The following is a 20,976-nucleotide window of genomic DNA, read 5'->3' as shown; positions in this document are numbered from 1 at the left end:
TCTGGAAGCAATGACAAATATTCTGTTCTGGAAAACAACAACTACAAACAGAAGAAAATTTCCCACGAAAAGTGCCATGCATTTTAGGGTAGTGAATGAGCATGAAGACTTTATAAACCACACTGATGGAGTTTACTGCTGAATCCCTTGTGATCTTGTACAATAACTTAATGTTTCTGTGTTTAGTGTCCTCATACATAATATGAGGTAACATGAAATAATAATAATAATATTTTCCTCTGGAATTTTTATGTAATTAGTAGTGGTATCATAGGGAAAACAGTTCTTGACAAATAATGCTTGTTTTTTAGCTAACCATATTTTGTCTTCAGACAAACTTAAAGAAAAAAATAACTTAAAAATATGTAAAGGAAGACAGAATTTAGAAATCAGGCCACAAAGACAAAAGATTATATCCACAAAAGAAAGCAGAATTTGTAGAGCTAAGACTATAAAATGAGAAAAAAAAAAAAAAAAAAAGAAACAGAAAGACCTTTGCAAGAATAAGTAATTAAATACAATAATAAACATGAGCTTCTCGTTTCCCGAGCGCACGTCTGCAGCAGGCTCCCGGGTTGTCCGAATCACCGACCTCTCTTCCCAGCTGTATTTCCAAAATGTCGCTTTCTAACAAGCTGACGCTGGACAAGCTGGATGTTAAAGGGAAGCGGGTCGTTATGAGAGTCGACTTCAATGTTCCTATGAAGAACAACCAGATAACAAACAACCAGAGGATTAAGGCTGCTGTCCCAAGCATCAAATTCTGCTTGTACAATGGAGCCAAGTCGGTAGTCCTTATGAGCCACCTAGGCCGGCCTGATGGTGTCCCTATGCCTGACAAGTACTCCTTAGAGCCAGTTGCTGTAGAACTCAAGTCTCTGCTGGGCAAGGATATTCTGTTCTTGAAGGACTGTGTAGGCCCAGAAGTGGAGAAAGCCTGTGCCAACCCAGCTGCTGAGTCTGTCATCCTGCTGGAGAACCTCCGCTTTCATGTGGAGGAAGAAAGGAAGGGAAAAGATGCTTCGGGGAACAAGGTTAAAGCCGAGCCAGCCAAAATAGAAGCTTTCCGAGCTTCACTTTCCAAGCTAGGGGATGTCTACGTCAATGATGCTTTTGGCACTGCTCACAGAGCCCACAGCTCCATGGTAGGAGTCAATCTGCCACAGAAGGCTGGTGGATTTTTGATGAAGAAGGAGCTGAACTACTTTGCCAAGGCCTTGGAGAGCCCAGAGCGACCTTTCCTGGCTATCCTGGGCGGAGCTAAAGTTGCAGACACGATCCAGTTGATCAATAATATGCTGGACAAAGTCAACGAGATGATTATTGGTGGCGGAATGGCTTTTACCTTCCTTAAGGTGCTCAACAACATGGAGATTGGCACTTCTCTGTTTGATGAAGAGGGAGCCAAGACTGTCAAAGACCTAATGTCCAAAGCTGAGAAGAATGGTGTGAAGATTACCTTTCCTGTTGACTTTGTCACTGCTGACAAGTTTGATGAGAATGCCAAGACTGGCCAAGCCACTGTGGCTTCTGGCATACCTGCTGGCTGGATGGGCTTGGACTGTGGTCCTGAAAGCAGCAAGAAGTATGCTGAGGCTGTCACTCGGGCTAAGCAGATTGTGTGGAATGGTCCTGTGGGGGTATTTGAATGGGAAGCTTTTGCCCGGGGAACCAAAGCCCTCATGGATGAGGTGGTGAAAGCCACTTCTAGGGGCTGCATCACCATCATAGGTGGTGGCAACACTGCCACTTGCTGTGCCAAATGGAACATGGAGGATAAAGTCAGCCATGTGAGCACTGGGGTGGTGCCAGTTTCTTAGGAAGGGTCAAGTCCTTCCTGGTCCTGGGGTGGATGCTCTCAGCAATATTTAGTACTTTCCTGCCTTTTAGTTCCTGTGCATAGCCCCTAAGTCAACTTAGCATTTTCTGCAACTCCACTTGGCATTAGCTAAAACCTTCCATGTCAAGGTTCAGCTAGTGACCAAAAGATGCAATGCCAGGAACCCTTAAACAGTTGCACAGCATCTCAGCTCATCTTTACTGCACCCTGGATTTACCTACATTCTTCAAGATCCCATTTGAATTTCTTAGTGACTAAACATTGTGCATTCTAGAGTGCATATATTTATATTTTGCCTGTTAAAACAAGTGAGCTGTGTTTAACTTAGTTCTCTTTTGATGTAGGCTATTATGATTAGCTTTGTCACTGTTTCACTACTCAGCATGGAAACAAGATGAAATTCCATTTGTAGGTAGGGAGACAAAATTGATGATCCATTAAATAAACAATAAAAGTGTCCACTGGAAAAAAAAAAAAACAATAATAAACATGAAAATTATGACTGAAAACGGACTTGGTGACAGAGGTGAAATTTTCCAGAAAACAGTCCAATTGAATGCAGAGGGAAGTATCAGCAATTAAAGGACAAACTAGATGGAGAGAGTTTTCAAAATGAGCATGCTTGGGGTCCCTGAAATAAAGAGGTTAACACATTTGAGCAGAAAATAATCCTCAACTATTTACTAACATAGAAAATCACTGAAAAAAAGAAAAAAATGTATGAATTAAAAGGGTTTTACAATATTTTAGGAAATTTGATGCAAAATATTTAACAGGCCCTGCCTGTTAAGTTCTGAAATTCAATAATAAACAATTATAAAAGCTTTAGGCATTAAACTCAAATGCCCTTCAGAAAAAATTACGAATTTTCTCAGACTTCTACAAAAGAACACTCCAATGCTATAAATTAACAAATTAACAGATAGGAAGTTCTGATGAACAGAAAGTGTGATCTGAGAGTTTATAAATATCTAGTTATCATTCAAATAGAGATAAACTATTAAACAGGCAGAAACTCGGGCAAGGTGACTCTCGTGGACCCATGAGCACTTATGAGAAAAACCAAAAACAAATGAAATTTTGTCAACCACGATATGAATGAATAAGTTTTTGCTTAAAAAAAGGGAATGCGGCTTGGCATGGTGGCTCATGCTTGTAATCCCAATACTTTTGGAGGCCAAGGCAGGAGTATCACTTGACGCCAGGGATTCAAGACCAGCCTCGTCAAGGTAACAAGACCTTGTCTCCACAAAAGACAAAAATAGCTGGGCATTGTGGCGTGGACCTGTAGTCTTTGCTCCCGGGGCGGCTAAGGCAGGAGGATCACTTGAGCTAGGAGTTTGAGGCTGAAGTGAGCCGTGATCGCACCACTGCACTTCAGCCTGGGTGACAGAGTGAGACTCTGTCTCAAAACAAAAACAAAGTCTTTACTCAAGTGTCATCTCTCGATTAGGCCATTCCTGATCATCATATATAAAATTGAAACTTGCCTACCTCACCATCCTTATCTCTGTTTTATTTTTATCCATAGCATCATATAAATACACACACACACACACAGACACACACATATACTGAAAAAGTTTAGATGACAACCAAAAAATCTTTCCCATATAGATCAAACAAAAATAAAATGAAAAAATTTTAATTTGTATGGATCATTATTAGAAGCAAAACTTATGGATATTGCTGTGTGTGTCAGAAAGAAATACAAATCCTTAACTGTTTGTTCCACTAATCAAAAAAATAAAAATTAATTAAGCTCTAAAATAAAGAAATTAGAAAACCTGTAAAATGAAACAATTGAATGCCAGAGAAATAAATTTTAAAAATTATAGCTGCAAAATTTTAAAATCAGGAAATAATATCTGTGGAATTAATAAATAAAGCCAAAAGCTACTTAGTAAAACCACTGGTCTGGCTAATTAATTGGAAAACAGGAAGGAAGAAGAGGAGGAGGAAAAGGAGAAGGACAAAGATGAGGATGAGGAGGAAGAAAGAAGGAGAAGAAAGAAAAGATGAGGAGGAAAAGGAAGAGAAGGAAGAAGAGAGAAAAAGGAAAGAAAGGGAAGAAAAAGAACATGTAAGTGGGAGCACAAAGATATAAAAAAGAGAATTAAAGAAGATATAGGGAGATTGAGAGTAAAACAAAAGAACCCTAGAATACATGATATATTTATTTACAAGTATATTTGAGAGGTTAGATGAAGTAATAATTTTCTTGGAAAATATTAACTAATAGAATTCAATAACATATCAAAAATACAGTTCACTCCAGAAATGTGAGGTTGGTTTATTGATTGGGAGTATACTAACATAAATGTATCTATTAAGACATCACAGGAGAAAACTACATGATCTTATAGATCTTAGAGATAAGAGCTGTTAAAATTACTTAAGGCTCTGAAAGCTTTGTCCTCCACCTGCCCGTCCAGTTCTAACTTATATTGCACTCTATGAAATATTTTGCTGCTGTTTCTTTGAGATACTGGGAAGTGATAAATGTGTTGCATTTTCTTAGAAACACTTTTAAACTTAATATTACTTGACAATTATCTGGTATAATGAAAACTTTTCAGTTTATCAGATGAAAATAAAATTCAAAGAATATGTTAGTATTATCTTTTATGTGTTAATTTTTGTTTTATTTAATCCTAGGAGTTTTACCTAACAATTATTTTTAAAACCTTACTCAAAGAAGCACAACTAATGTTTGTATTCTCATTTTGTTTTTGTTTACTTTTCCAAAAAAAGACAAATGAAACTGTATACAAGGAAACATGTTGGTTATTAGGTGTTGTGCCATCTGGCACTGACATCTGCCACCACATTGACCCCAGGTTATTTTGGCTGCTTTGCCTGGCAAGGAGGGCACCTACATCTTGCTTCACAACTCCATGCTGGGCATTCCATGTCTGCAGTTTCTGTGAAGATGTCAATCTTCCCCCATAGAGGAGTATGTTTTAAAATTAAGGTTATAGGAAAAAGAGGGTAGCTTTCTAGAACTTGTAAGTATGATATCGAGTCTATAAAACGTTTGTTGATTTTCACTTATTTCTAGAAAATTAAGTATAAATAGTAGGTTGGATTTTCACATTCAACTACGAAAGACTTAAGAAGAGGTTATATAGTAATCTTGAATTTAAAATAGATGGATTCACATGTTTCATATGCTTTTGTTCATCTACATTTCTCCATTTTAATAGTAAAATTAAACATTATTCATGATTTAGCTTGTTTTGTATATCTTCTCTGGGAGACTTGCTTATAAAAATCACATCACAAGGTTTGCAAGGTTTGCATTTCCTTTTCCAGCCTATTATGCACATTCTTTTAAGAAAGCCCATTTTAAATGAGCCCTTTCAAGAATAAAAGCTTTTTAGATTTTTTTTTTTGTATGAAATGTATTTAAAAGCTATACCTCATGCACCTAGCATTTTAAACCATGGTTCTAAAGGATTCTGCAGATTTAAAGCTCCTACTGTTTTTTATTGTTATTTTTATTACTTACTTTCTTTTTCCTTTGAAGCATGTAAAGTTGCAGAAAGTGGAATATTTAATTTTGGCCATGAATTATTCATATTTGTTTAGAATTAACATTGGTTTAAATGCCTTAACATTTTTCTTTAGTTAGTGATTCTTAGATTTTCTAATGCAGCTCATAAGGCTACGTTTCTTAGCTGGGTACAAAACTTGATGAATTAGCAGCTACAAGCTATCGCAGGAAACAAACCCAGACCTTGCCTATAAATAACTGTCTAGTTTTAATCTGATTTTATTGCATCATATAAGGTACAGCTGCATATAGGTTTATATGTTGTGTGTTTATGTCTACTTTTGGGGGAGATAGTGGAAGCAAATGAATCCAATAAATCTCCTTAAAATATTTCTGCTTCAAGAAATTCAGTATCCTTCCAGAAAATAATTGCTATTTTGTCTTTTTTTAAAATCACAAATTGTAAAGTATAGAGATAATATATTCTTCAGAAAGTAATTCTTTTGATGCTATATTTTATAATTATACTAGCATCTATAATTGAATAATTGAATAAAATTTGTTTACAAATATATTGCTATGCCTTAAGATATGACATATTTTGCACATTTTACATAACTTGAAATTGTGAGATAACATCATTATTCAAAATATGAGTGGGAGTTTATACATAATGAAAATAAATAATAACCAACTCCCTTAAGACTAGTAATAAGTCAAAGAAAAAAAACAGTTATGCAAAAAGTTAACTTAAAAGCACCATGGAAACGAAAATACTGTTGTTTTTATAATCAACATCGTAATTAGGAATCATTTGGAACTGCAAGAGGTCCTATTCATCATTTAGTTCAATTTGTTTTTATTGTGGACAAAGAGACTTGGTTAATAGCACCATAAAATGAAAACAGTGTTAGGATCAGGGTCATATCACAGGTCAAATGATCATAAGAATTTCCTTGCTAATAATAGTTTGATGAGAGCCATATGAAAAACTATCCTTAGGAGACTGTATGTGTCAATCCATTGTAAACAAATGAGGGTGGCCTCAAAAATGTGAATGTGAATGTAATTAATTTAGAACACTAATGAATAAACTGTGTACACTAACCTATGTATATAAAAGAGAAAATATGAAAGTAATTTACAAAGATCAGTCTAAGAATGTGTTCAAATATTAACCCATACCTATGGGTGGGTCTCTGAAAGTTGACAACTTGTTCAACTACTAATCAAAAATCGTTTGGAACTCTGTGGATATGCTTGTACTTTTCAATTGCTGTATACCTCCATAGAGTACAAAAGACTGGGGGACCTAGTTTCTGCTATCAGGGAGCTCCAATTCCTCCTGGCAAAAACGATGCTGACCTCTAAAATAAAAACATAACATTCTGTGGCTTATGTGGCCACATAACTCTGTGGTCTAATCTAGATAATTTGTACAATAAAAGTTTAAAAATGGTAACTCACTTTGAATGGACCAATAAGAGAAAGTTTAAAATTTGAGTAGCAATGAAATAGTGGGTAATGGTTGAGAAGAAAGCAATATTGTGAGAAGGATAATGTAAGTGAAGGACAGAAGGGGAAATATCTGAGTGATATTGGAGCATGGTGTGAGATGTTTAGTAGATCATTTTTAAAAGCTAGATTAGGGGCTGGGCGCTCACACCTGTAATCCCAGCATTTTGGGAGGCCGAGGCGGGCAGATCACTTCAGGTTAGGAGTTTGAGACCACGCTGGCCAACATGGTGAAACCCCATCCCTACTAAAAATCCAAAATTTAGCCGGGCCTGGTGGCAGGCACCTGTAATCCCAGCTACTCAGGAGGCTGAGGCAGGAGAATTGCTTGAACCTGGGAGACGGAGTTTGCAGTGAGCCGAGATTGCGCCACTGCGCTCCAGCCTGGACAACAGAGTGAGACCCCATCTGAAAAAATGTAAAAAAAAAAAAAAAGCTAGATTATGGTTATACTTTTGGGGTTTTGAAATGCCATGTAAATAGCCTGGGAATCAATCTCTCATTTTATTACAAGTGATTATGATTTTTTTCAGAAGAGAAATGAGATGATAAATCTGATACTTAAAGATATTTATCTTTAGTATGTGGAGCACACTAAAGAAATGAAAGAATAAAGGAGATGCAAACTGTTGCATTAGCCACGGTATGAGATGTTAAGGACCTCAACTTTATTAAGTCACACTACTCCTCAAGCATCCAACCATCCATCTGTCCATTCAACACGTGTCTGTTGAGAGTTGACTGATTTTTAGGTAGTATGCTGGAGCAAAACAGGACTCAAACAGATATCTTGTCCTCAATTTACATTCAGTTTGCAGATGAATAGGGAGTGTATGTGTGTGTACTTGTATGTTTATGGATGGTATGTAGTGAAGTGACAAGAGATATATAAAGTGAAAATTATCATATATATTCCTCTAAGTGATATGATAGGGTTATATTTGGGCATAAATACCCATAACCACCATGATGATGAGGAATTTCTAGAAATAATGCTTTATGGACTAAAAAATCACCCTGGTTGACAGAAATATTGGAAGTAGTGGGATTAGTATGTGCAAAATATAGCACTGGAGAGTATTGAAGATTTGCCAAACTTAATATGTTGCAATATGGTTGGAATAAAGTTCACAGTGAAATATTAAGTAATGAAACTGAAAACAGTTTTACTCCTTGAAAGTACAGTTAAACAATACTCTTCTATCAGAAACATCACTCCATTATTTTTCATTTTAATTAGGTCATTTATTTAGTGATCAATGGCTTTAAGAAATGTAGTTAGGTCTATATTTAAAAAGTATGAAAAAATCATACAATGGATGCATACTTTATTGGGAACATTCTAGTTCTTTGATGGGAGACATTTCTCCATGAGTATCCAGCATTTTTTCATATATTGTGAGTAAACTTGCCGTTTTTGTTATGGACTGTCTTTTCAAGGATATTTTTACAAGGAAAGCTGTAGAAGATATAGTGCCTCCCCTTGGAACAAAGGACAAGAATGTTTACTACCCATGGTAAAATATTGGAGATGCAAACTGTTGCATTAGCCATGGTATGAGATGTTAAGGACCTCAACTTAATAAAGTTACACTACTACTCAAGCATCCAACCATCCATCTGTCCATTCAACACATATCTGTTGAGAGTTGACTGAGTTTATAACTCATGGTTCCTCTCCTGTAATGCAAACCACAGCATGTACAGATGTCCCCCTTTGCATTCCCCTAGAGAAACTAGAGCACTGAATTGGCAAAGAAAATGCCGATACTCTAGATACTGCTATAGTTGTGACTAATAAAGTCCTTTTCCTTCTGACCCAGGAGTCTTGTGGCTTTTGCCAACATCCACGAAACTGTAGCAGGTTAACTTATTAGCTTGCAAGTAAGGTAAAATCTTAGACCCTTCATAGTTCCTGACAGTTTTGGCTATGAGGATGTGAAAATTAAAAATGTTTTATTTCTAGAATAGGATCGATGAGACGCTTGTGGGTCAATTAACAGAATTTGAAGAAAGTGTATAAGAATTGGCAGCAAACATATTGACCACATTAATGGTCAACCAAGCAATAAATTATCCTTCACTTCATTGCTCTTTAATAAGGAGAAATTGGAAAGTTATTAGCAGATAGAATACTGGAAAGTGTGCATAAAGAGATCTGTTTAAACAATGTTGGACTTGTTGCAAATTTGCTTCCTTTTTTGGGAGGGGGAATTTCCTTGACAATCAATTCAACTGATGGGATTTGGGCAAGGTTTGCAGTGGACCAAGGAATCTAAAATAATCTTGTGAGTGAGGCCTTTTGGGAAAATTCTATGTATTGTTTTGGTTGCTGTCATTCTGAATACATATTAGAAATTTGATGTGTTATATGCTCATACTTCCCTGTCCCATACGTGTCAGGGAAAAACTACTGATGAGGAATTACACAAAGCATTGCCCCCACTTACACTCACCCATGGCACATTGACATTATTGAACCATTGGCCTCCTCTCAGGGCACTTAGTAGTACTTCACTGCTGATGGTATTTTTTCAGATTACAGTGCTATTCCAGTTCAATCAGCTGACTTTGGCCATACATTTATGGACCTTGCAACTAATCATTGTCATATATTTTAATTTTCAGACTTTTTAAGTCTGATATTAGTGCTTCTTTTATTACAAAAAAAAAAAACAGTAATTAATGGGCTGATAGTTAAAGTATATCCAATGGAACTTCCACACTCCCTACCATCCACTAGTATCTGTTGCTTTTGAGCTTTGGAATGGGCTCCTAAATAATCAACTCAAAAAGAGTTCTTACTCTACTCCCTTCACTTCTTCCTGGTCCATAAACCTAGAAAGAAGATTGGCCATGAAGTGCAGCTGTTATCAGAAAAGGATCTTAGTTTGGCAGCCTCACTTTGGCCTGGTTGATCTACCCTCTGAGTATTATCTCCGCCAAAACTGGGACTAAAAACTTAATTCTAGTTTATCCAACTGGATTCTTTTGATAGACTGACATGCTTCTAGATTGATTATGTTGTTCACTAAGTCCTCCTGGAATAGTCCACATGAACCAAAATGGGTAGTACATTGGGTCTGTGTTGGATTTAATAAAATGCCTTTACCCTTTCTCACCTGTTCCTTCCAGATGACAGAGCTAGGCATGAGTTGGGGACACTGGAAAAAAAGCAAAATATAGCTACTAGAATGGGACATTTGAGTTTTGTGTTAGTAGAAGGGGAGTAACTGCAGAACCTAGAGAGAGAACAACTTAGACCCTGACTGGTATGGAGGAGGAAGGGCCATCTGTGATCCTTCTCTTCAGAACCACACCTAGATCCTTCCTTGTGGAGCAGAAGACCCTGCTGTGGCTCTCTTAAACTACTGAAATATCCTTAAATTTAACTAAATGCTGGGTCCTCTGTGCCCCACCAGATAACTCCAACCATGATTTGATAATCATTTCCCTTAATTGTACCGAGAAATCTGTTGGATGCAGCTGGAATTGCCCCAGATTTTCCACCTCCCATGCAAAACATTGCCAAACCTCTGGATGTCTTCCACATGCTGATTTCAGTAGCTGTCTCCAGTCATTTTGTAGAGCAGACAAATACCATTTGATGGGTGGCATGGACATGAAAACAAGTTGGACTGATTTCCCTCAGGCAGTCCCTCCAAAAACTAGGACTAGATTCAAGTATTCAAATTTAACCGGAGACTGTAAGGCTTTCTGGCCAGCTGGGAGACCATGTTGGAGGCACTGACAGCTTGTGTCCTCCACACGGGGAGGAACAGCAGTTGTAAAATCACTTGTTCTAGGGGCACTATGTCTGGCCCTGGGACTGTACATTTTCTGTAGATGTCAGGAATTAACTTGCCTCTCTTCTGAAAACACAGTCATATACATTATAGGGTGATCACAATTGATCTTCAAGTGTTTAAGGAAAATGTCACCAGTAGATTATATAATCTTCAGATGACTGCACAGGTCTCTTCAAAATTAGGCTGCCTGTGGTTACTCAGGGGATCTTCTTGGAAGAGTGTTTCTTTATTATTGCATGCCCTATGTGCAATTAGCTCTAAAATGGGATTCACTAATCTGAAAAGGTAGTACAACATTTCTCCTTGTCTTCAGCTGAAGTAATCAGTGACATAGCTTTGGCTCTTGAAGGCATTCAGTCTCAGCCTCAATTAACCGGACATGGTAGATATAGAAGGTAGATTTGCCCTAGACTTTCTCCTTACTTTCAAAGCTGAGCCTGTGTGATTTCTAATACTTCTTTCTGTACACCTGGATTAATGCCTCAGATCAAGTGGAAAGGTCAATAAAGAAAGCCATTAGGCTTTTTAAGGTGGTCCCTGATGGGTTGTAGGATTTGTCCCGTTGTCTGTGTCTGGAACCCTGGGGGACATGGTTGAGATCAGTTCTGCAAGTCAGTCTCTTATTGCTGCTCACAGTTCTCTGTAGCTTTAATTAAATGCTTTATGGAATAAATTGAATGGATATGGTCCCAGCCTCTGTCAGTCAGATTAATCAGAGTGGCTGACAGGTGATGCAGTCATGGGAATATTCTCCAAAAGTTAAGACACTGTAGAAGAGAGTTTGATATTACAGACACAATTCTCCATGGATCTCTCATACTTCACTTCTTGCAAGCAGAGGCACTCACATAATATTTTTAAGGATATTTGTGCAGTGAACAGACTTTGAAGGTAGAAATAATGTCTCCCTCCAGAATGAACAGCAGGTATGGTTACTGCCAGTCATCAAAGGTTTGCATTTCACCTGCACCACACATACAGTGCTTGTCTCCTGTAACACAACCCAGAGCATGTGCAAATATCATCTAGTTCTTTGTGTTTACCTGCGAAAATGGCACTCAGGGAACAGGCACCTAAAAATGCTGTCACTGTGGTTATTGCTATTGATCTAGAAAAGTTATTTGTGTCTGAACCAGGATTTTTGTGTTTTCTTCTAGCCTACACAAAATCATGGTAGACAAATAGCTTACAGATGGGATAAAATTTCAGGCACTTCACACACGTTCTTCACAGACACATTATGTTTGAAGTTATAAAATAATATTAATGTGTTGTTAAAGCTAATTTTCAGAGAGGGGATTCTATTCCACCAACATTTATGACTAGGTAATAAAGTATCATTTTTACTGAAATTTGGCTTCATAAAATGCCTTCTATTTAAAATCTGAACATGTATCAAACAATCATCAACACTGTATAATACCAGTATAATTAGGTAGAAGTACTGGATAAATTGTGTGTAATATGTGCAGCAGAATCTAAATCATTCTAATGGAAAATAGATTATGCCAGCAACATGTAAATACAAAGAACAGTGGTCTCCAAGGAAAATATAAGTAGCACATCAAAATCTATTAATTTGTTGAAGAAATAGTATCTAAGAGATTGAATTAAACAAAATAACCAAAAAATACATGCCTTATTTTTGGAGACGTAAATATTACTAAAATTGTATTAATTAACAATCTTGTGAATATTATGTTTTACTAAGGTATAGGAAACCCAACGTAACTCAATGTAATATTTCATAATAGATATGATTATAACTGAGATGAGCATTTTTATAGAGATTAACAAAACATAATTGGAAATAAATGTTAATTAGAGAAATTAACTGTGGGTGGAAAATTTTCACATAAAATAATTGTCATTCATTTAAAAAATGTGTTTTTATTATGAAGCTGGGGTAAATTATAGAAATAGTGTCTTTGTCTTTTGTTGTTGCCATTTTAAAATTTCATCTCTAATTCTCCTAGTCATTTAGTTTTTATTTCTTCCCTGTCCACAAATTCATTCATTCATTCATTGCCTTATTCATTTGGCAAGTATTTATGGAACGTGTACTATTTATTGAACAATGCTTTTCAGCTTTTTATGGCATTGTTTAGAATTTAATAATTTCAAGATAATTTTAGGTCTGCTGACTCTAAACTGACCTCTGCCTTTAGTAAACTCAGTGCTTATAAATGAAACAGCTATTTTTATCTCTGATAGAACTAAAATCTGTACCTGTCTTGGAAACTACAATAATTAATGACCTGTATTTGTAAAATACTTTATAGTTTTCTCTCAGAATTTTATCTTAACAACAAATGTGAGCTAGAAAAGCAGAATTGATTGTTTCTATTGCACAGAGAAAAAGCTTAAGTCTTTAAGAGGGTAAGTGACCCAAGGCTAGGTTGCAGAGTTAAAATTAGAATTTCATAATAAATTGTGTGTCCTTTCACTATGCTGTACTTATATTGGCAGATGATAGAGTGGGTTTGGAGATGTCTAATTGCATTGTGAAGTTAATCCTTATATCCTTAGTGACTTTTGGAAATTACAATTTAAGACTGGATCTGACTGAAGCAGCATTGAGGACATAAGCTTATTTAACTGGCAACTCTGTGATATGTCAAATATGCCTAAGACAATGTATTTGATTTTGAAGTTGAGAATTGCATAAGTAAATCAAAAAATAGTTTAGTGTTATAAATTGGCACCTGGTTTCTGACATAGTTGTTTAGGTTCTTATTTTTAGCAAAATAGTACATTATAAATGTGCAGATACCTTAGATTGTTTTACAATTGAGACATGAATTCTTCTCCCATATGAATTTATGTTGTTAATGTCTCTCTACAGAGAATAGTACTTTATCCCCTAATTTAAATATATAGTAACTCAGTTCTTGCCACATGTCCCATTGTTCATGGACATGAACAGGAACACACATCTACGTAGTCTCTTTGAGAAAAATAATTATCAGGAAATAAAAGAACTTAAAGACAAGATTAGAATAGGGAGCATATCAAGTAAGAGTGAAAACAGAGTGAAAATTTATTAGAATGGACTGAGCTATATAATGCCAAGAAGTAAATCATGAAAAATTTCAGTAGTTTAGCTGCAACACAGATATATTTCTTGCTCACACAAAATTTCAGTTGAGTTCAGCAGCTCTTCAGGACTGCTCTCTTTTATATTGTGACTCAGAGAGCCAAACTTTCCTCATTTTGTACTCCCATCATTTTAATGCGTGGATTTCCTGAGTTATCTGGACAGGGGAAGATAGTATTAAAGGTTTATACGGGATGTTTTTAAGGTCAAAACCTGGCCACATGGCTCTAACATAACTCCAAAAGAGTCTGTAATATGGAGGTTGATGTCCATCTATAGGACGTAGTTGAGGCTCTGAGTTTAAGCAACAAAATAAATTTTCCTCATGTTAGATAACCATGTGAGGCACACTTTCAGACACTTGTCAAGGAGCTTGGGGATCAGTGATTGCAATGCTTTCCCACATGATTAATGGTGATATAGAAGATAGAATATTTTGATTATAGGAGAAGGAAAAAATGGTATATCATAGAGGAGCCATTAGCCCAGTAGAGTGAGGCAGGATTGGTGATGGTAGAGTTAAGGTGGTATGATGGAAATCTGTGAAATAAAGAAAGGGCAATTTAACTTCCACAGACACTGGGATATATATGATATGGTAGAAGAAATGGGATATTGTATTAGTCTGTTCTCACATTGCTATAAAGAAATACCTGAGACTGGGTAATTTATAAGCAAAAGAGATTTAATTGACTCACAGTTCTGCAGGCTGTACAGGAAGCATAAGTGGATTCTGCTTCTGGGGAGGCCTCAGGAAGCTTCCAATCATGGCAGAAGGCAAAGGGGAACAAGATGTTTCATATGGCTAGAGCAGGGGCAAGAGAGAGAGAAGGGGGAATTGCTACACTCTTTTAAACAACCAGATCTCAGGAGACTCACTCACTTTCATGAGGATGGTACCAAGATGGATGGTGCTAAACTATTCATAAGAAAGCCCACCCTCATGATATAATTACCTCTTATCAGACCCTACCTCCAACATTCGGGAATACAATTCAACATGAGATTTGGGCAGGGACACAGATCAAAACCATATTAAAGATCTTCTCAGGATTATAATAAAAACACTGGTAGTTGTGATAAGCATTGTGAATGTCTCAGAAGAGTGGTGAACAAAAATAAGTGATACTTCAGAGGACAGATGTATGATGTGGCTAAAGTGAGAAAGCAATAAAATGAATTCCTCTCTCTTTATAAAAATACATATAAATTAAATAAATCTTCAGGTATTCGTTTTGATAAATCCTAAAAGGTAATATTTTAGTTACTTAATTATTAAGTAATGAATGATTTTAACTATGTTCAAAGCATTTGATATGATATTATCATTATTGGTGTCTTCATATACTTTTACCTTCATTTTGATTGTTTGCTTTTCATTATATATGGAAAGATACAGTATTTAGCCTCAACTGAAATTGCTTTTGTCACTCAGAATACATTTAAATAGTTTGACTTTGTAAATATGCAAGTTATATATTCCCTTATTTTTCTTAGTAAATTTGCCTTCTTTGTATTTTCTGAAAAATATTTCAACTATTTTCAGGTTTCTGTTATCTGGATCTAGCCACGCAAAGAAAAGTTGTCATTTTCCATACCTTTAAAACTTTAAATTGACAATAATTCCCAATTTGTTTCAATTTCTAGATGAGATTTAGAGTTTCATTTATGATGGAGTGACCTCCTTAGGGACAGACGTCTAATTAATAGTTAACTCATTTAAGAAGTTCAAGATACTGTGTTTCTTCTCCCTGCTCCCAAAGAGCTTATAGTCCAATCAGGGAAACAAACAGGAACTGACTGCAATTCAGGGCTGTGTGCTAGATCAGAAGTAAGCAGGAAATGATGTGGGAGCACAAAGATAGGCACTAGCCTGGACCAGAGTTGGACAGTGATGGCACCCAGGAGTACTGGCCCAGCTGGTGTCAAAATCTTCAATGAATGTAGCAAGAACAGAGGAACTAACAATGCTAAAGCATGTGCCTCCTATGAGCAAAGATTGCTTAGTGAGGGCAGAGTGGCCATGACCTGAAAGCAAGCCTGGGAAACCAGTACTGATCGTCCCCCACTACCCACCCTTGTGATAATTAATATGCAGGATAATTAGGGCAGAAGAGAATGACCAGGCAGACCTTCATTTTAACATCCTGAATTACTTTGGATTATTCGTTTTAGGATGTAAAGACTTTTTAGTTTCATAATTATGCAAGATTTTTCTCAGATTTGTGAAACAAATTTGAAAAGTCAGAATATTTTAGAACTAATGGTATATTTTATGGGAAAATGGTGAAAACAACAGCTTTGTAAAAGTATAAAGCCTAATTACAAAAGGCTGAATGCGTATTATTTTATATTATATATAGGTGTATATATTTTAAAATGCAAACAAATTTGTATGTAACTTTATCGAGAAGTTTTGTTTTAATATTTTCATTCCATAGAATACCATGGTGTACACAGTATTAATCATGGTCACTTTATTTCACAAATGTAATGATCTTGTTGCTGTAAAGGCAAAGAAAGAAAGAGGGGGAAAATACACTTAATAAATGCATTCCAGAGTAATGGTCATAGAAATAAATCTTAGTCCATAATCATCAGAATGAAGGGTTGATAAGTTGCCAGAGGAAAAAATGATTTACAGTAATATGAATTTTAACACAACTATAATTACATTTAAAATTCAATTTGTTTAATTGATGTTTCTCCAAACTTACTATTTTTTAATATTCATCATTATTTATTTACCTTCAATCATCATTTTTTAAATTCCACTAATTTATATATTAATGAATTTGAATTGACTGGTTTGTATCTGTGGGTTTTAGTACTGAACTAGATTTCCATTAATTATGGAGTACTTCATCCACCTAGATTTTTTTAGTCTAGTTAGATGCAGTAAAACTAATGTGAATGGTTAGACAGGATGCAATATTTCAATTTTGTGTCTAATTTTGTTGAGTGATTTGGATAAAATAAAACATTTGTGATGATCTAATCAGTGGGTAAATTCATTTGAAAATCTTTATATCAAATAGTTAAGTTAGCAAACATGCCAAACTAAAGAAATGAACCACTTCTATTTTATCTTGACTCTCATTTGCTGCAATTATTTTTTATCCTAATAATATTTTTTGTTCTCTACATTTTAGATGAAATTAATATTGACATACATATTTATGAATATATTTATGTTTGTGTTTGTTTTATTATAGAGTATATGTCAATATTGTGTGTTTTAAATTAATCCTTCAAAGACTAGGAAATAGAACTCTGTACCTTAACCAATCAGTAGGTACTTTAACACTAAAGAAATTCCTCTTGATAATAAAGTACTTCCAAACTACTCATGTGTGTATCTTAATATTGCTGAAATGTTTGTCCTTCTTTCTCTGGGATGATGTAGCAGTGATTTTATTTTAGTAATTGAAGTATAATTCTTTTCAAAAAACGGAATATAAAGTTAGTCTTTCCAATGAATGGGAAGTTCTAGTTTACAAGAAAAACAAAAGTACTCTGTAATTGCCTATGGTGTACTACTTCTGCCTGTGAGGTTGTATTTCTGTGTACCTCAATACAAAGTACATTAATAGAAAAATGATTCAGTAAGTGTAATTCTATTACTTCCTAACATGACACCAATATGATACTTTTAATTAATGAAATACAAAGTTATTTTAAAACTACAGATTTGTCATTAAGTAAAAAAGTTATATTTTATGTATTAGAGTGTTCTTATTCAACAATTTATTGCTAAGTATTAAATTGCACACTTCAAGACCATGTGTTACTTGCACAGTACTTAGCAAATAGTAAGTCCAGAATAAATAGTTATTGATTGTATTAATTTATTAATATATTCAAGGCTGTTCTAGGTGTTGTGGGAGCTGCAAAGGGTGAGTAATACACCATAGCATCTTTTAAAATGAATGATACAAGTAAGAATAATATGAGATCACATGAGAAGAAATTAATGTTGACCGTAGCCAATGAGAGAATCTTTATAAAAGTCATAATATATTAGACCTTGATGTTAGGGTAAATAAAAGAGAAATTTGGCTAAATTTGCAATTGTGGAAAACAAAGAAAATGTCAAGTAAAATCTGGAAGGTTAGGCTTAAAAAAAAATTTGAAACAAAGTATCATTTGAATACAAAAGGAATTACAGATAAGCAAAATGAATTACAGATTATCGTGAATAATACCATCAACTTTACCCTCACTTTACAGCAAAAAGAATCACAGCCCAATAGGTGAGTTTACATCTTTGAGATTCCATAGCAAATAGTAAAAATGAGAGCATACCTGTTTGGGAAGTCATAAGGAAAGAAATCAAAACTTCGCTTTCAAAACTGTGCAGACTCACGTATATTCAAACATCTGGAAAAATGCTAGCAACCTTCAAAAGAAATGACTCTTAGTATTTGAAAAGTTTACCTGCAGTATTACCAAAGGCCACACACACATACAAAGAGAAACTTAGTGGAGAAAGTTGTATTCTTCAGGCCAAAAAATATATATATTTAAATCTTGGTTCGGCCACTTTCTTGTGTTATGGCCTTAAGCAAACTATATACTTTTTCTTCCTTTTTTTTCTTTTTTAAATATGTGATTTTGTTTTGTTGCCCAGGCTTGAGGACAGTGGCATGATAATAGGTCTTTGTAACTGCAAAGTTCTGGACTCAATCAATCCTGCTGTTGAAACCTCTTGAGTAGTTGGGACTACAGGCCTGTGCCATGCCACCATGCCTGGCTTTTATAATTTTTTTTTTCTTTTTTTTTTCTGTAGAGACAGGGTCTTGCGATGTTGCCCAGGCTGCACTCGATCTCCTGGGCTCAAACAATCCCTTCCACCTTGACCTCCCCAAACTCTGGGATTAAGTGTGAACTACCAGGCCCAGCCAAGCTGTTTAATTTTTCGAACCCTCGTTTTTTATTCTTAAAACAATGTATGCCTTTCTGGCTGTTAGGATCCATGTAGAAATTTTTTCTTGCAATGCATTCTTAGCAGAATGGGCTAGGAGATTTTCCTAACGTGTATCTGAATATCTTACATTCTGGTGATTTCTAAACTTCTTACTGGCCTGAAAGGTATTACAAGACCTAGGCCCTGTATTGCTCTCTAACTTTCTCTTGGAGCCTCTCCTGTCTATTCCAGTCATCCAAGCCTTCTCTGTGACCCACTAATGGACCAGGCTTATACACACTTTACATTTTAATTTTTATTTCAATAGATTTAGGGATGCAGGTGGTTTTTGGTTACATGGATGAATTGTATAGTGAGAAAGTCTGAACTTGTTGTGTACCTATCACCTGAATAGTGTACATTGTACCCAATAGATAATTCTTCAAATCTCACTCCTCCTTGCACCATTCCTCCTTCTGAGTCTCCAGTGTCTATTATAACACTCTGTATGGCCCTGCATATCCATAGCTTAGCTCCAACTTATAAGTGAGAATATGCTATATTTGGTTTTCTGTTCCTGAGTTACTTCACTTAAGATAGTGTCCTCCATTTCCATCCATGTTGTTGCAAAAGACATTATTTCATTCTTTTTTATGGATGAGTAGTATTCCATGGTATATATGCCACATTTTCTTTATCTACTCATCCGTTAATGGACACTTAGATTTATTCCGTATCTTTGCAATTTTGAATTGTGCTGTGATAAAAATATAAGTGCAGGTGTCTTTTTGACATAATGACTTATTTTTCTTTGTGTAGATACCCAGTAGTGGGATTGCTGGATGGGATGGTAGATCTACTTTTAGATCTCTGAGAAATTTTCATACTGCTTTTCTTATAGGTTGTACTAATTTACATTCCCACCAATAGTATGTAAGTGTTCCTTTTTTTTTTTTTGTTTTTAACCATGTCTGTGTCAATGTCTAATTTTTTTTGGCTTTTTAGTAATGACCGTTCTGACTGGGGCAAGATGGTATCTCAGTGTAGTTTTCTTTTGGGGGGATGGAGTCTCGCTCTATCACCCAGGCTGGAGTGTGGTGGTGCGATCTCGGCTCACTGCAAGCTCCACCTCCCGAGTTCATACCATTCTCCTGCCTCAGACTCACGAGTAGCTGGGACTACAGGTACCCACCACCACTCCTGGCTAGTTTTTTGTATTTTTTTAGTAGAGATGGGGTTTCACTGTGCTAGCAAGGATGGTGTCGATCTCCTGACCCCATGATCTCAGTGTAGTTTTAATTTGCATTTCCCTGATGGTTAGTGATGTTGAGCATTTTTTCATGTATTTCTTGGCCATTTGTATATGAAAAATGTCTATTCATGTTGTTTGCCCACTTTTTAATTGGATTTTTTTTCTTTTTTTCTTGCTGATTTGTTTGAGTTCCTTGTAAGTTCTCTATATTAGTCCTTTTTCAGATGTGTCATTTGGAAATATTTTTTCCCAGATACCTAAGAATATATTTAACAAGGGAGGTGAAAGATCTCTACAAGAAGAACTCCACAACACTGATGAAACAAATTGTAGATAACACAAACAAGTGGAAAAACATCTCATTCTCATGGATTAGAAGAATCATTATTGGGAAAATGAACATACTACCCAAAGCAATCTACAGACTAAATGCAATTTCTATCAAAATACCACCATCATTTTTTCACAGAATTAGAAAAAACAATCCTAAAATTCATATGGAACCAAAAAGAGCCTGAATAGCCAAAGCAATTGTAAGCAAAAAGAACAAATCTGGAGGCATCACATTACCTTCCTTCAATTTACAAGGCTATAGTAGCCCAAACAATGTGGTACTGGTGTAAAGTACATTCGTACACAAATTGAAAAATAGAGAATCCAGAAATAACCCATATTACACAAAATTAAAAGGTGGGCTTTAACTTAAAAAAAAAAAAAAGACATAAGAGCACATAACAAGTAGAGTTTAATTGTAAAAGCAAAGTCCAACATTATGGCTGGTATCATGGGTTTGAAGTTTCTCTGAATATACAGCAAATTCAAAAAAGAAAATCACAAAATGGTTTTCTTTTAAATCTCATTTGCTTGTGTTATTTATCACTTTTCTTGTTCCTGCTATGTTAACATTATTAAAACCTTCATGCCTATAATCCCAGCACTTTGGGAGGCCCAAGCGGGCAGATCATGAGGTCAGAAGCTCAAGACCAGCCTGGCCAACATGGTGAAACCCCGTCTCTACTAAAAATACAAAAAAAAAAAAAAAAAAAAAAAAAAAAAAAAAA

General features: G+C 35.5%; 1 protein-coding gene and 1 pseudogene across 2 annotated transcripts in view; both read left to right on the top strand.

Annotated features, from left to right (window-relative positions):
* Positions 1-20,976, top strand: part of CCSER1 (coiled-coil serine rich protein 1) — a gene marked incomplete at its 3' end in the record, with an annotated part of 317,033 nt that overhangs the window by 230,086 nt on the left and 65,971 nt on the right. The gene's annotated exons all lie outside the window — the stretch shown is intronic.
* On the top strand, positions 541-2,324 carry LOC108522700 (phosphoglycerate kinase 1 pseudogene; annotated as a pseudogene). The gene has a single exon (XR_001883580.1). The product of XR_001883580.1 is annotated as a phosphoglycerate kinase 1 pseudogene (transcript).

This window comes from Rhinopithecus bieti, unplaced genomic scaffold (assembly GCF_001698545.2).
Source record: "Rhinopithecus bieti isolate Rb0 unplaced genomic scaffold, ASM169854v2 scaffold_67854, whole genome shotgun sequence".
In the NCBI taxonomy this organism is placed as follows: Eukaryota; Metazoa; Chordata; class Mammalia; order Primates; family Cercopithecidae; genus Rhinopithecus; species Rhinopithecus bieti.
Note: the sequence above shows the minus strand (reverse complement) of the source record. Positions and strands in the feature narration are given on the sequence as shown.